The sequence below is a fragment of the Osmerus mordax genome, chromosome 5, assembly GCF_038355195.1.
Source record: "Osmerus mordax isolate fOsmMor3 chromosome 5, fOsmMor3.pri, whole genome shotgun sequence".
Classification (NCBI taxonomy): Eukaryota; Metazoa; Chordata; class Actinopteri; order Osmeriformes; family Osmeridae; genus Osmerus; species Osmerus mordax.
Genome location: NC_090054.1, coordinates 2774827 through 2789931, shown reverse-complemented (window position 1 = coordinate 2789931; position 15105 = coordinate 2774827). Strand labels below are relative to the sequence as shown.

The 15105-nt window shown below is 46.6% G+C and overlaps 1 long non-coding RNA gene across 1 annotated transcript; it reads right to left on the bottom strand.

Annotated features, from left to right (window-relative positions):
• Positions 1-12892: 12892 nt before the first annotated feature.
• Positions 12893-14542, bottom strand: LOC136943685 (uncharacterized). Its single transcript, XR_010876709.1, has 4 exons — positions 14415-14542; positions 14261-14325; positions 13228-13322; positions 12893-13058 (listed from the first exon to the last, which is right to left on the bottom strand). It is a non-coding gene; the product is annotated as an uncharacterized lncRNA (long non-coding RNA).
• Positions 14543-15105: the final 563 nt, after the last annotated feature.

The following is a 15105-nucleotide window of genomic DNA, read 5'->3' as shown; positions in this document are numbered from 1 at the left end:
TAATATTAATTGAGTTATTGGTTGAAATTTAATTAAATAACAAACATTCATCAAAGAATAAAACCATTGAGAAATGGTCCCCTAAATAACCTTACCAAAATGAAAATTTTCATCATATCCAATTTTTTATCCTTATCCAACCAGGATTTACATTCGCATTGAAGGGAGGAATCTCCCTTTTTTTAACAAAAAAGATTGCAATCTCTATCTGTCTTCAATACCGCTCTCGGCCTCTACGCAACTCAGCGCTCTCAAGCTTGCCAGGCATAGACAGAAGAAGAAAGCACACGCAGCGATTGACTGGTTGGGCAACCCTGGATACAGGACTGTTAACGGAGTGTTTTTCGCCTGGAAGTCTCTAGAAATCTGGCACCTTATTGAACAAAATTAAAAAGAGTGAAAGAGTTCACAGACACCAGAATGAACGCGTTCACAGTATCGTTCATCAGGCAGTAATACAGTAGCCTACGTTCAGTTCATGTTCACCAAAATTATTAGAGTTGAACTTTCGTTCAATGAACGCGTTCAGGCGCAACACTGGATGTAACCCCTACTGGAGAGAGTTGTGAGAGACAACGAAGATTGGTCAAAGTTGCGGGAAAATTGCGGTGATTGGTTAAAATTGCTAAGTCGCGCTGAATTCGCGGGGAATCATTGAATTCGCGTGAATTGGTGCGATCGCAACATCGCGAATTCCTGGAGGGTCTGGTTAGACTATGACACACGTCCTCTCTCTTACTGAATACTCCTTCACCTGACATAATATCCTGTGGCAGACTCAAGGATCGATAAACATCAGGGCTAACTAGCAGCGTTGTGTGAGTAAGATTGGTCAGCAGGGACCGAGGCATGAGCTGCCTCACATGCCCTGCCTCACATGCCCTGCCTCACATGAGCTGCCTCACATTCTCTGCACCACACACAAAAAACCGTCTCATCTACATGACCTGTCTCCTAGGTCAACCGTAAAAACACAGCAGGTATACTGCACTGAACCAACAGAGCGTAAACATATAATGGCTTAACATTTCCAGCAGTACGGCTCTCTCCCCCGCTCTCTCTCCATCTCCACCCTCTCTCTCTGTGTCTCTCTCTCTCTCCCCCACCCTCTCTCTCTCTCTCTGTGTGTCTCTCTCTCTCCCCCACCCTCTGTGTGTCTCTCCCCCACCTTCTCTCTGTGTGTGTGTGTGTTCTCTCTCTCTCTCAACTCAAAAGAAGGAGGCCGGGGAAGGAGATCCACCAGAGTTGTTTTGAGCGACAGGTCGTTATGGATCTACTCAGACATGAGCTGCTGTCATCCCACGCATCGCTGCCCAGCTCGGCCCCAACGCAGCCAGATAACCAATGCCTCACTCCGTTTCTCCAGGCATCAAAACGACGGTTTACATCATCATTCCTCAGTTTAGATGGGGGGGGGGGGGCTGATAGTAAAGAACAGGCCTTCAGCAGATGAACAGGTTCACAGGACAATCTCACAGCGCTGTCTCACCCAGCATGGCCGTACTGTAGCCATGACAGCATCCATGTCAGATAAAAGCTTGCGGCCTAACCCTCTCTATTTACCTTCCCTCTCTCCCTCTGTATTTACCCTCTCTCTTTTTCACCAAGCCAGGCCTTGGTGTTCGCTTGCAGCTTCAGCAAGAGAGAGAGAGAGAGAAGGAGGGAGAGAGGGAGAGAAACACAGCGCAAAAGAGAAAGAGGGTGAGAGAAAGTGTACCACTGAGCGTACACTTTCTCTCTCACAACAGAGAGAGAGAGATAGAGAAAATGAAGAGCAAGAGCAAAAATGGGACAGAGAGAGACATGCAGGTAGAGCGCCTTTCCTCCAGCGCCGTCACAGACGAAGAAGGACCTGTGTCTGGATGGGATCCAGATGACAAAGGCATTGCGTGATGTTGCCGAGCTGCAACGATGAATCAACCTTCGCCAAGATGCATTTCTTGCCAGCTATTTATTCTAAACCGTCTCATAATCAAGGTCACACATTTACTCTCTCCCCCTCCCCCTCTCATGTTTACTTTGTGTCTTCACTACCATAGTATCACTAATCCATAGCATGCAAGAGACATACAGAAGGAACATCATGAGTTCCACTGATGAGGATGTTGCTTAGAGGAAAGTGCTGTGCGCTCTTGAAATAGGACTACATTGCTCTCACACACACACACACACAGGTTTGATTTACTGCCCTAGTAAGGAGGGACAATTCACTCCAACTCAAAATCGTGTTTTCCCTCACCCCTAACCCTAACTGTATTTCTAACCCTAACAATAATTCCAACCCTAACCCCTACAAATTGGAAAAACCAAATCATAGTTTACAATCCCCAAAAGGGTCGTTATACAAGACCACAAACACACACACACACTTAAGAAAGCTTCATCTTTGGCTGAGAAGTCCTTTCAACATCGACAATCTTTAACTAGTCTCTTCTTTCTCTGCCTTCCCGCCTGTTTGTGTCCTCCTGACGCCGGCCCTCTCCCCTCACAAGCAGGGCTGCATCACAGGCAGGGCTGCATCACAGGCAGGGCTGCATCACAGGCAGGGCTGCATCACGGGCAGGGCTGCATCACGGGCAGGGCTGCATCACGGGCAGGGCTGCATCACAGGCAGGGCTGCATCACAGGCAGGGCTGCATCACGGCCCCTCACACAGGCAGGGCTGCATCACTGGCAGGGCTGCATCACTGGCAGGGCTGCATCACAGGCAGGGCTGCATCACGGGCAGGGCTGCATCACGGGCAGGGCTGCATCACGGGCAGGGCTGCATCACAGGCAGGGCTGCATCACGGGCAGGGCTGCATCACAGGCAGGGCTGCATCACAGGCAGGGCTGCATCACAGGCAGGACTGCATCACAGGCAGGGCTGCATCACGGCCCCTCACACAGGCAGGGCTGCATCACTGGCAGGGCTGCATCACTGGCAGGGCTGCATCATAGCTTCCTCGGTAGGGCTGCATCACAGGCAGGGCTGCATCACAGGCAGGGCTGCATCACGGGCAGGGCTGCATCACGGGCAGGGCTGCATCACGGGCAGGGCTGCATCACGGGCAGGGCTGCATCACAGGCAGGGCTGCATCACAGCTTCCTCGGTAGGGCTGCATCACAGGCAGGGCTGCATCACAGGCAGGGCTGCATCACGGGCAGGGCTGCATCACGGGCAGGGCTGCATCACTGGCAGGGCTGCATCACAGGCAGGGCTGCATCACAGGCAGGGCTGCATCACGGCTTCCTCGGCAGGGCTTCTGCGCTGAAGCTCCTGTGGGGCTTCGGCTATTAGCTGTTGAAGTTGATTATGAGCTTATGTTGACCTCACCTTATCAATGTGGCCCTGAAGCAGTGGGTGCCAGACTCCCTTCCTGGGTGGAAACAAAGGCACGCCCTCTTATGAGTGAGCTACCAGCTCTGTGGAGGAAGCTAGCCACAACAGACAGACGCTGACATTTTTCGAATGAAATTTTTTTGTCGAGCTCAAGCCATAATTTTCCTGTCATAGCGGCTGAATGGTATCAAAATGCAAATACGCATGGGCCCCAACACTGACATGGGTTGATAATTACAGCGACTTGACGTTGAGCTGAAAGGCGACAGGGCTGACAGGTCGTTTGACTGTTCTGAGAGCTGCTTGTGGCTGCAGCACTCCTTCACCTCCTGACTAGGGTGAGGAGGGCTTCTACATGCGCACAGCTCCACGCCTCCTGGTGGGGCCGGGATGAGAGGGTGAACACACAGGCCCACAGGCACACCTTCTGATGGGATGGAGTTCAGAATCTGGTTTAATTTCAACACAGGCTTCAAAACATACGGAGGGTAAGAGGAGGGGAGCACAAACCCTGGATCACAAACCATGGATCACAAACCCTGGATCACAAACCCTGGATCACAAACCCTGGATCACAAACCATGGATCACAGAGGAGGGGAGCACAAACCCTGGATCACAAACCCTGGATCACAAACCCTGGATCTCAAACCATGGATCACAGAAGAGGGGAGTACAAACCCTGGATCACAAACCATGGATCACAGAGGAGGGGAGCACAAACCCTGGATCACAAACCATGGATCACAGAGGAGGGGAGCACAAACTCTGGATCACAAACCCTGGATCACAGAGGAGGGGAGCACAAACCCTGGATCACAAACCATGAATCACAGAGGAGGGGAGCACAAACCCTGGATCACAAACCATGGATCACAGAGGAGGGGAGCACAAACCCTGGATCACAAACCCTGGATCACAGAGGAGGGGAGCACAAACCCTGGATCACAAACCCTGGATCACAGAGGAGGGGAGCACAAACCCTGGATCACAAACCCTGGATCACAGAGGAGGGGAGCACAAACCCTGGATCACAAACCATGGATCACAGAGGAGGGGAGCACAAACCCTGGATCACAAACCCTGGATCACAGAGGAGGGGAGCACAAACCCTGGATCACAAACCCTGGATCACAGAGGAGGGGAGCACAAACCCTGGATCACAAACCCTGGATCACAGAGGAGGGGAGCACAAACCCTGGATCACAGAGGAGGGGAGCACAAACCCTGGATCACAGACATTAATCCTCAAAAAATCCCCCCCTGCTACATTGCACCCCCACCACTGCCAGCAGCATCACTTTCCCCATCACCAGTGTATCTTGAACACTACTCACTGCCAGCAGCATCACTTTCCCCATCACCAGTGTATCTTGAACACTACTCACTGCCAGCAGCATCACTTTCCCCATCACCAGTGTATCTTGAACACTACTCACTGCCAGCAGCATCACTTTCCCCATCACCAGTGTATCTTGAACACTACTCACTGCCAGCAGCATCACTTTCCCCATCACCAGTGTATCTTGAACACTACTCACTGCCAGCAGCATCACTTTCCCCATCACCAGTGTATCTTGAACACTACTCACTGCCAACACCATCACTTTCCCCATCACCAGTGTATCTTGAACACTACTCACTGCCAACACCATCACTTTCCCCATCACCAGTGTATCTTGAACACTACTCACTGCCAACACCATCACTTTCCCCATCACCAGTGTATCTTGAACACTACTCACTGCCAGCAGCATCACTTTCCCCATCAACAGTGTATCTTGAACACTACTCACAAGAGGAGCAGGCCCAAAAATTCCAGTGTATTGGTTCTTGTATATATCAATGGTACAAGAATAATAAAAAAACGACGACCCCTCTCCCTTCCTCTCTCTCTTTCTCTCCCTCTCCCTCCCTCTCTCTCTCTCTCTCGCTCTCTCTCGGAGACCAACAGACACTGCTTCTCTCAGAGTTCTGCTTCCGTTAAATTCAGTTCGGAAAAATAATTATCCAATTCAACAAAAGAGGGCAGGCTCGATTACTTGGTAGGACTGTATGCACTTGTTCAATTACGCAGGGATGAATTGGTCCTTCTGAATTTGTCGTCCCCCCAATGTCAAAAAGACAATTACTTGCAGTGAGTGAATTTGAGCTCTTCTTGAAGTTGTATTATTATGTTCACCAATAAATATTTTAACATATCTTTGAGACCAACTCTGAGATTTTGTTGAGACTATTTTATACCCACAGATGTCACAGAGGGGGGAAAAGAACAGCAATAAGATGTATGTTTCCTTGGAAAACCAGTCCAGCATTTAAATCATTATGTTTGCAACTGTGAAAGGGACAGAAGTCATTAGTAAACATGCTGCTTGTCAAAACCAAGAGATCCCATTCTGAGTAACCTGAGAGTCTGAGTTTTTGGTTGTGTTCTTTCCAGACATCCATCTGTGTTCCCATCCCTCTTCCCCCTACCTAAAGTCAGACTGGCCGGGAGAACAGGCAGCTTCTCAGAGGATATCAACAGTCATCCCCACTTGGTATTCTGATAGTGACCGCTTGTTTACTATTGGTTTGTAAAGGTTCAGATCCAATGTGTGCTCCTGCAGGCGGCCTGGCACTGCTGCTGAGACATCAAGCTGCAGACGTGGCCGGGACTGGCAGAGCTGAGCTCCTGATCAGGACTCAGCGAGGAGAGAGGGGGAGGGAGGGAGTGGGAGGGAGACAGGGGGAGAGGGAGGGAGGGGGAGATAGTCAGAATGGGAGATAGGGAGAGAGAACAGGAGAGACGGAGGCTGTCAGAAGCAGCAAAGTCTGGATCCCTGAGGAGCAGCAGAGCTGCCGATCATGAGGTGATCATTACCCATGATTCCCTGGGAGAGGTGAGGGTTCACTCTGCTCACACACACACACCTACCTGCTCTTCTTCGTCTCCACTCACTCTCCACCCTCCTTTCTTCCCATCAGTCCGTAGGACACCGAACCATCCTGGGGTAAAGCATGTTTTCAGCCCCAGACTGAAGTGATGAAATACCAGCGCCACAACAGGGAGCTGGCTCAGATTCATCTAATCAGGAGGATCTGAACAGGGGCTGTCTGCCAACCTGCAGGAGCAGCCTTCTAAACCATCTCCCTGGTTACCTTTCAGCTGAAATAGCAGCCTTCCTCCCACACACACACGCACGTCCCTCCCTGGGCTCCAGGGCAGCGCTGGGCAGACACGAGCAGGAGGCAGAGCTAACCACCACTAGCGTTCGTAAGCTGACCCTGTCAAACTGACTTGCCGTTAAAGACGTGGCTACGCGTGCTCGCTCTCTCTCTCTCACGCACACACAGGACAACACAAAAGATGACTGTCATTCACAATGCAGGCTTGACTCCCCATCCACCCGTCTATCTCTCTCTCTCTCTCGGGAAATGAAGATTTCACTGCTCCCATCTCCGCGGCTGGACGGTGAATCCCATTGTCTGAAGATATGGATTTTTCCAAAGTCATTCATCCTTTCAGGAGGCGCTCATTTGAAGCAGAGACAGTGTGAAACCTGGCGGAAGAAGTATGGTTTTAATCTGTCAGCATCACACAGGCGGTCAGGGAGATTTAGTAGGCTCTACGCTGGGGCTGCGCACACACACGTACACACGTGCACAAATACACACACACACAAGCAGATACATGTACACACACAATGTACACACACAAGCACAAGGTACACACACACACACACAAGCTGAACATACACACACACACACAAGCAGATACATGTACACACACACACAAGCACAAGGTACACACACACGAGCACACGCAGACACACAAGCACAAGGTACACACACACGCACGTGTGCACACACACGCACGTGTGCACACACACACAAGCAGACACACACACAAGCAGACACACACACACACAAGCAGACACACACACACACAAGCAGACACACACACACACACAAGCAGACACACACACACACACGTACACACAACAGGGCAGGAGTTCTAGGTTCCCAGCAGGTTGATTGTCAGAGCCATTATATCTGATGAACATCCTCCATGGAGTCTCTCAACTCTCTCCACTCTCTCTATTAGCCAGAGGCTTGTGGTCTTCCTCCTCTTCCCCTTTGATGTGTCACACTGATGCCGTCTTGTTTTCAAAGTGTGTGACACAATCCACTTAACTGGGAGCAGTAGGAGAGGACAGAGATTATTTTTCCGGAGTTGGTCCACAAATGCTGGGCTCTAACTTTGCCGCGTCCTCACCCAGTCTCAAGTCTGTCGGCAGACTTCTTTTTTGTAGCAGAGAATCAGCATCACTGACAAGATAACGAGTCTTTACATGTGTCACGAGAGGGTGAGAATACCGAACAGACAGTGGCACAACCCACAGCCAGAAACCCCCCACTCTATTCTGAGAACTGTTATTGTCACTTAATATTCCAATTAAAATTAATGACATGCCCGTTAGTGGTTCTAATGGACGTGCTCCGTGAATATTCAGGCTGGAAATTCCTTCTGGGTGCCCTTGGTAACTAACGTTTCGTCCCCGTTGATGGGCCGGCCGGGAGTGTGGTCGTCCTCCGCGGGGAGAGAAGCACGCGCTCGAAACTCCCTTTCTGCACGACCGTTTCTGACAGAAATCAAGGTCGCTGTCTCCTTCTCCACTCCAGTCCAATCTGCAGCGCCTGCGAGAGCTTTTCTAAGCGGACAACACTTTTGGTACTTCGCTCGTTGTCAAAGCCATCTATTCTTGCAGAGGAGTGAAGGCGTTAGCTGGAATATTTATGTAGTCTGCGCAGCACATAAAACAATCAGAGGTCATTTCCAACGTTGACATGTAATAGGAAGTGACAGCCCTGCTGCAGGTGAGGCTCAAGGGAGGGAGGAAGGGGGGTTGGAGAAATAGAGTGAGAGAAGAAGCAAAAGAGAGAGATCGGCTTACATGTACAAGCCTGTCGAATTCCATGACACAAGGAAAAATCGTTTCTCTGGACTCACAAAAGAAGTACTATCAGGTTGTGGAGTATTGACAGATACAAAAATAAAAATGTTACTGCCACAATCCCATGCAACACCCGCCACTGTAAGTCCTCCACCCACTGTGTCAACGGTGGTTCATACAGTGCTCTCCAGGCTGGCCCCACCATCGCTTGCAACCCAAGCTGGGCCTTCCACGGGTGTCTGTTCTGGTGTCAGCCCCAGCCTCACCACTGGAGTCGTGTTGGTCCAGACGGGCCCTCACTCAGAGTGATGAGGCTGGCCCACCTCAGAACATCTGGCCGTCCTGGTGCTGTGGCCGTGATGTCCAGCACCAGCACCCCAGACATCTCTGGCATGTGCCCAAGTGTATGGTCACCATGTAGATTCCAGAACATAACCCTTGGTCTTCTCCAGGAGAGAAATCGGCCTATCTATGAATTATGTTGCTTGTATCATTGATAAACTGTCATTATGCTGCTTGCTTAGCCATAAGTTAGATCTTTAAGATGTGACTAGGAAATGCCTGTGACGCTAGTGTAGGTCAAAGGTCACAATGTTACCAAAGTGTATCATGCCATGCAACTTTGAACGAGGAAAATAGGAGTGTCAAGGCCATTTCTAGGAGCCCTATCTAAAGACCTAAACAAAAGCTATCTACCATGCAGTGTCCTTTTTCTGTGCTTGTGAAGGATATGTTGATTATTACCCCCTGACATTTCTCGTGAGAGTAAAACTCCCCATATTGTGATACTATGTACAGTAACTGCCCTTCATTCTTCTATTCATTGTCCAGTCTTCTGAGATGCTCAACTCTAGTGTATCAGACACCTGCAGCTTACAGATCTGTTATAAATAACTTGATTTTGTCTTGAACTTGTGCTTGGCTATACACTTCATTGACTTCAGAATCAGAATCAGAATCAGACTTGGTACTTTCACAGCAATTTGGTACTATCTAATACGTCTTCAGTACCGTGAAATTTCACTTGGAATTGGTACAGATTACTGAAATGTTGGTACCGTGACAACACTAGTCCCCTCCCACTGTTTACACCAATGGCTGCATTGCTGTGTTATTGCTGGTAATAAAATAACATCTAAATCCTTCATCTTGATCAGCTCATAAACAGTAGCTCTTTCATTGGCACCCTTCGCACTGTTAAGGGCTACAGATGCAATGTTTGTGTTCACCATTTGGAAAGAAGCTTTCAAATTGTGCAAATTAACCCTAGAAAGCTCATCACTACTGGTTACGACAAATGATTGATTTCATTGGCTAAAGGCGTGATTTTCAGTTTCTGTCCAATTGGCTGATCAAGGACTCCCCTTCTGAGAGAGAACCTCTTCTGTGGTTCATAAGCAATAATGCAGATTCAACTAGAGAGGCTACAATTTCTGGGGAAATTGAAGGGTGTGCTTGCTTTCAGATGGGTCTGTTTATTAACTGCTATTTTTACAACTGATATTTCTGTATATTTTATATAAAAATTCCTACTTATTATTTATGAAGATCGCATAGATTTAAAAGCATAGCCTATAGTCGTTGCTGCTCATGTACAATTCAAAATACAAAAAGTGAAGTGTAGCATGTCCCTGTACTTACTGTAAGTCGCTCTGGATACGGGCGTCTGCTAAAATGACTAAATGTACTGTAAATGTAGAATAAACTTAACCTATATGACTGAAACGTCACCTTAACTTTTTCCCTTCTACAGTACTGATATTTTCAAGCATTTAGCCCACTCATATTGCATTCATTCATTAAGAACCACCTTTGAAACAAGCTGAACCCCCTTGAAACAAGCTTTTAACGTTCCCACCGGCAGTGTTATTAGCTAGATTGAATCGCGACTGAAACAGTACCATCTGCTAACTGAAAATATGCCCCCAAAAAACGTAAATAAGCTTGACATTTATTTAGGCGGAAATGGCTCATTCAAAAGAAGTTTGCTGGAAGCGTTCATTGTCAGTAACAATGCCAAATACGACCATTTGACCTTAGACTAGAGCCCTGCACGGTGGAGAAGCTGACCTCAGTAAATTGTGCTACGAGCAAGCAGCCTAGCTGCTGTTGCTAGCCAAACGTAAGGGGATTGTTTGACTGCGCCGGAAATGAAAAACGTTTCTTTTGACATAAAGTTTAGGCTGTGGCATTGAAGTCAACGACGCACCACACAAGCTTGAGTTTAAATACATTATTTAATGTGACATTACTTACTGTACATGCAAGTCTTAATTTGCTTAAATGTAACCTACATGTGCTGCTAGTACACCACGGCACGATACGATACTTGCTGTGCAACAGCACATCTATGCAAGTTGTATCCATGCGTCGTTGCTAACGTGTGCTGACGTTATGATGTAGGCTAGCACTGAGGCACTTTTGTCAACAAAGGTTGACAAAAGTGCGTGATGTGTGTAGCAGACATCTTACAAAACCTTTTTTTTCTCACAAAAACGTAATTTCAACTTAAACCATGCAACGTAACGTAAATAAAAATACAAGTAACTCAATCGCTAGCAAGACGAAACTTTTGACATCAACGTTGTCTATGTAGTTCAAATATTGACAGATCCTTAGGGGTGGGAAAATAAATAATAATAATAATATATATGTGAGAGAACAATGGTTGTGCTCGCCGAAGGCGTGAGCACACCCAATAAATAGAAAAAGGATCTTCAACTGGCACATTCTTTTGCCCCTTGGTGAGAGGGAGAAAGAGACAGAGAAAGAAAACAGAGAGATAGAGAGAGACAGAGAGAGATAGAAAGACAGAGAGAGACAGAGAGAGAGAGATAATTGAATTGAAATTGAATTGACTGGAGGAATGATTGAAAGATGTAGCAGCTCTTGTGGCTTCCAGGTTAATGAAGCAGATCCTAACAGCATAATGACGAGTTTATACACAGCCCCCAGGAAGCCAGCGTCCAATTCTAGGACCAGCATGGCTTTCAGCACCTCTTGTTGCCTGGGCTAATTCTATTTTAAGAAAGCATCTTTTTTTCCCTGCAGAGTTCTATTCGCCAGCTCATCCAACTGGAATTCAATTGAAAATGCGTGAGGCTTAGTGAGGATTGCCGTTGGTAGGTTTTAAGGTGAATTGAATTAAATGCTTACGTCGGCATAAACAATGCTCTTACAATCAATATGAAGCCACACACCATTAAGATGATAATGGCTATTTATCGGCATGATTCTCCACATTTCACACCAATTGATTAATGCTAATGTCTGCAGTTATGGAGGGTCCATCACAACCTCTGGCTCCTTCTATACGTTTCAGTCTCACTTTAAAATGTCTTTAGGAAGAACCTTGTTCGTCCACAGCTAGAGGCCTGTTGCAGGCGTACAGGAGCATGTTTTGTACAGGGGGGGCTGCCTGCGAACTAAACTAAGTATGGAGTATTGTTATGTTTCGTAAGATGTGTGTAGCAGACATCTTACGAAACATAACACAACTTAACCAGTAGGCTACAATCACAATCAAAACTAACTGCGTGGCGGCAGAGATAATGGTTGAAAAACTTTTCAGAAGTGCAGAATACATTCACATTCACTGCACAGCGGCAGTATCATCTATAAACTCAAGTCTTACCCGGAATTACACGTGGCCTCGCGTTCCCGTGTTGCTACTGAAACGTCAGACGAGGGATGCTGCATCCAATCTGTCCAAGATGTTCCTGTGAACATGCATGTTAGATGTGTCAACCTCTTCTGGCTCATGGTGCTTCGCAGCCAAGTTTGAAGTTAAAAACGATGAGGTAGTAGACACAAAGTTCAACAAATGCCTTCTTAAACAGCCCCCAAGTTTGTGGAAGCAATGCTGGCAGAAATTCGTCAACGTCAAGGGCGGCGCTGCATGGTTTATCCTTGGCCAGGTCACTGTGTACCCAGCTGCAGACGTGATCTGTCCATCTATCTGGGAGTGGAACCTCATTCAGTCCTGACAGGTTTTGGCTAGCAGCATTAATGAGCGGGTTTGTCTCGCATCCAGTCAAATATTTGTCCTAGCTCTGTTTCAACTAATGCAAGTCCCAAACATGCTATGAAGTGTTGAGCTTCAGAAACAATCCCTCGCCGTGAGCAAACAATTCGCCGATTTCATTTTCAGTCATATCCGACGTCCAATAATCTGTGTGAAGCCATTTCTCAGGGGCCGCAGCCCAAATGAAATGACCTGAGGACTAGAGGACTAAAGAAACAGAGGACTAGAGGACCAGAGGACCAGAGAATTAGAGGCAGGGTTCTAAATTAACTTTTTTGATCCCCACCCAGTGGGCAATTGATGTTGAAAATACATAAAATTTACATCAAACATTGGCGTAAAAAAAATGGTCAAATATGCAAATCAAGTTGATGTCAAAAACTTGATGTCCATTTTACATTCAAACACTGATGTTGAAAATACATTAAATTTAGATCCAACATTGACATCAAACAATAGGTCAAATATGCAAATCAAACTGATGTCAAAAACATGATGTCCATTTGACATCCACACACCTATTCTCGACAACCAAAAAATAACTCAAACTTAATCAAATTTAAGAAAAGTTTTATTCATCAGCTTCAAATTTAAAAGTACAAATGTAGGCTGGATTTTGTCAAATACTCATTCTGATCCTGAACAAAGATCGACTGCTGTCTGGCCCTTTTGGCGTCCCATACCCCCATATCTGTCGGGAGCAGACCGGAGATAGTTCTTCATATGATTTTTTATATCCACCTCTGACGATGCTGGTTTTGACTGCTGTACAGCACCTGAATGAAGATGGAGCAACATTTATTAGAATTTTAGGACATTAGAATGTAAAGAATACATTTTCAGAAACCATCACTGGTACATACACTCAAGCTGAGCATCTCAGAGGTTGGACAGAATGGATCCAGATAAAACCATACTCGAAGTGATGAAGTATTACACAATTACCTATTATAACTTGGCAAAGCCTTGTTTTGCCAAAGGCTTTCTTTGGCCCTGTGCCATCCATGTTCATCATAGCCATCAACTTGTTTGTAAGAACTCTGTAAAAGGAAAAACAACAATCAACTGAAATCAGAAACCAATATTGGTTAAGCTGAATGAACAATACAATTAAGTGACCGGAGCGGCGGAGCCTTCAAGCAGAGGACGACTGTCTTAGTTTCTTCACTTTGGTGCATTTCTCAAATTATCATTAACGTTTGCACAACAGTAAAGGCCTTTGCACACTGAGTCCGAAATTTTCGTGTTTCGTGTTTATGAATTTTGGACTCTGTGTCCAATGGCCTTCCTTGTATTCTCTTAGGGTCATTCTGACCCATCAGTCATTCTGACCCACCATCGTATTGCGACAACTTTACCGCATACAAAAACAAAGTGAAGCATTTTCTTTTAACCGTTGGGCTGTCTCAGACCCCCCACATTGCGAAGGTTAAAAGAAAATTATTTTTATTTTTTTTGTATTGGGTAAAATTGGGTAAACACAACGGATGGTTCATTATGAGCCTTTGGGTCATGTGACCCGAAGGCAGCACAAGGGTTAAGTACATTGCTCGATCCAATCAGTACAAACTGCCCCACACAATGCTTTGTAAAATGCTTACTTTATGTCTCAAAAGCAAGTACTTATGCCAATCAACAAGTCAGTGCCATTTGAATGAACAGTTGATTTTACAGTTAAGTTTGTACTGCAGTTTGTCGGCAGATCATGTAATTAATTGTCATACAAGAAGAGTATACTGATTTACAAAACAGCAATTCATTAATGTGTAATAGAAATTGAAAAATTATTAAAGACAAACTGCATATGACAACTTATTCAATACTTCATATAATGACTCAGGCAATTACTTAATACCTAAATGTGACTATTCAACAGAGCTTTTATGATGTGACTAGATGTGAAGTTTTGACATTTTAAATTCTGATATGAGAAAGGCACCAAAGTGACTGAGAGAAACTATATTATGGATTAATTTACCTTTTCATCATATTCTTCACACAGTCCTCAAGATCTGCACCCCCAATCTTGACCAACTGAGACATCTGATAATAAAAAATACCTATCAGGAACACAGAAAACACTGAATATGATAGGAACAGTATTACTATTGGCCTGGCATAGTTAAACTGACCATGAGATTTTTCTTTCCTTTATCAGCCAGTTGCCCTTCCAGATTCTTGAGCTCACGCCTGCTGTTCATCTTCACCAGGTGGAACTGAGAGTCTGGGGGCTCACAGTTTTGGCCCACCTGGGACAGCTTTTCACAAATATCGGCCAGCAGATAGAGGACCCGTCTTTGGAACTCTGAAAGGCAAATCGGAATGAAAATGAACATAAGTCCCATTTGCAAAAACACCACTGTTAGTAAAATAAGGAGGTATACTAACTTCCATTATCTAATGGGAATGGTTCACCACCCTCTTTGTGCTGGTTTCCCCTATGTGGAGTGTGGGACCACTGATGAGTAGACTGGGAGTGCTGGTGTGTAGAGCTGTGGTGAGGAGAGCGGGATCTCTGGCGCGGTGTGTGAGATCTCTGGCGCGGTGTGTGGGATCTCTGGCGCGGTGTGTGGGATCTCTGGCGCGGTGTGTGGGATCTCTGGCGCGGTGTGTGGGATCTCTGGCGCGGTGTGTGAGATCTCTGGCGCGGTGTGTAGGATATCTGGCGCGGTGTGTGAGATCTCTGGCGCGGTGTGTTGGATCTCTGGCGCGGTGTGTGGGATCTCTGGCGCGGTGTGTGGGATCTCTGGCGCGGTGTGTGGGACCTCTGGCGCAGTGTGTGGGATCTCTGGCGCGGTGTGTGGGATCTCTGGCGCGGTGTGT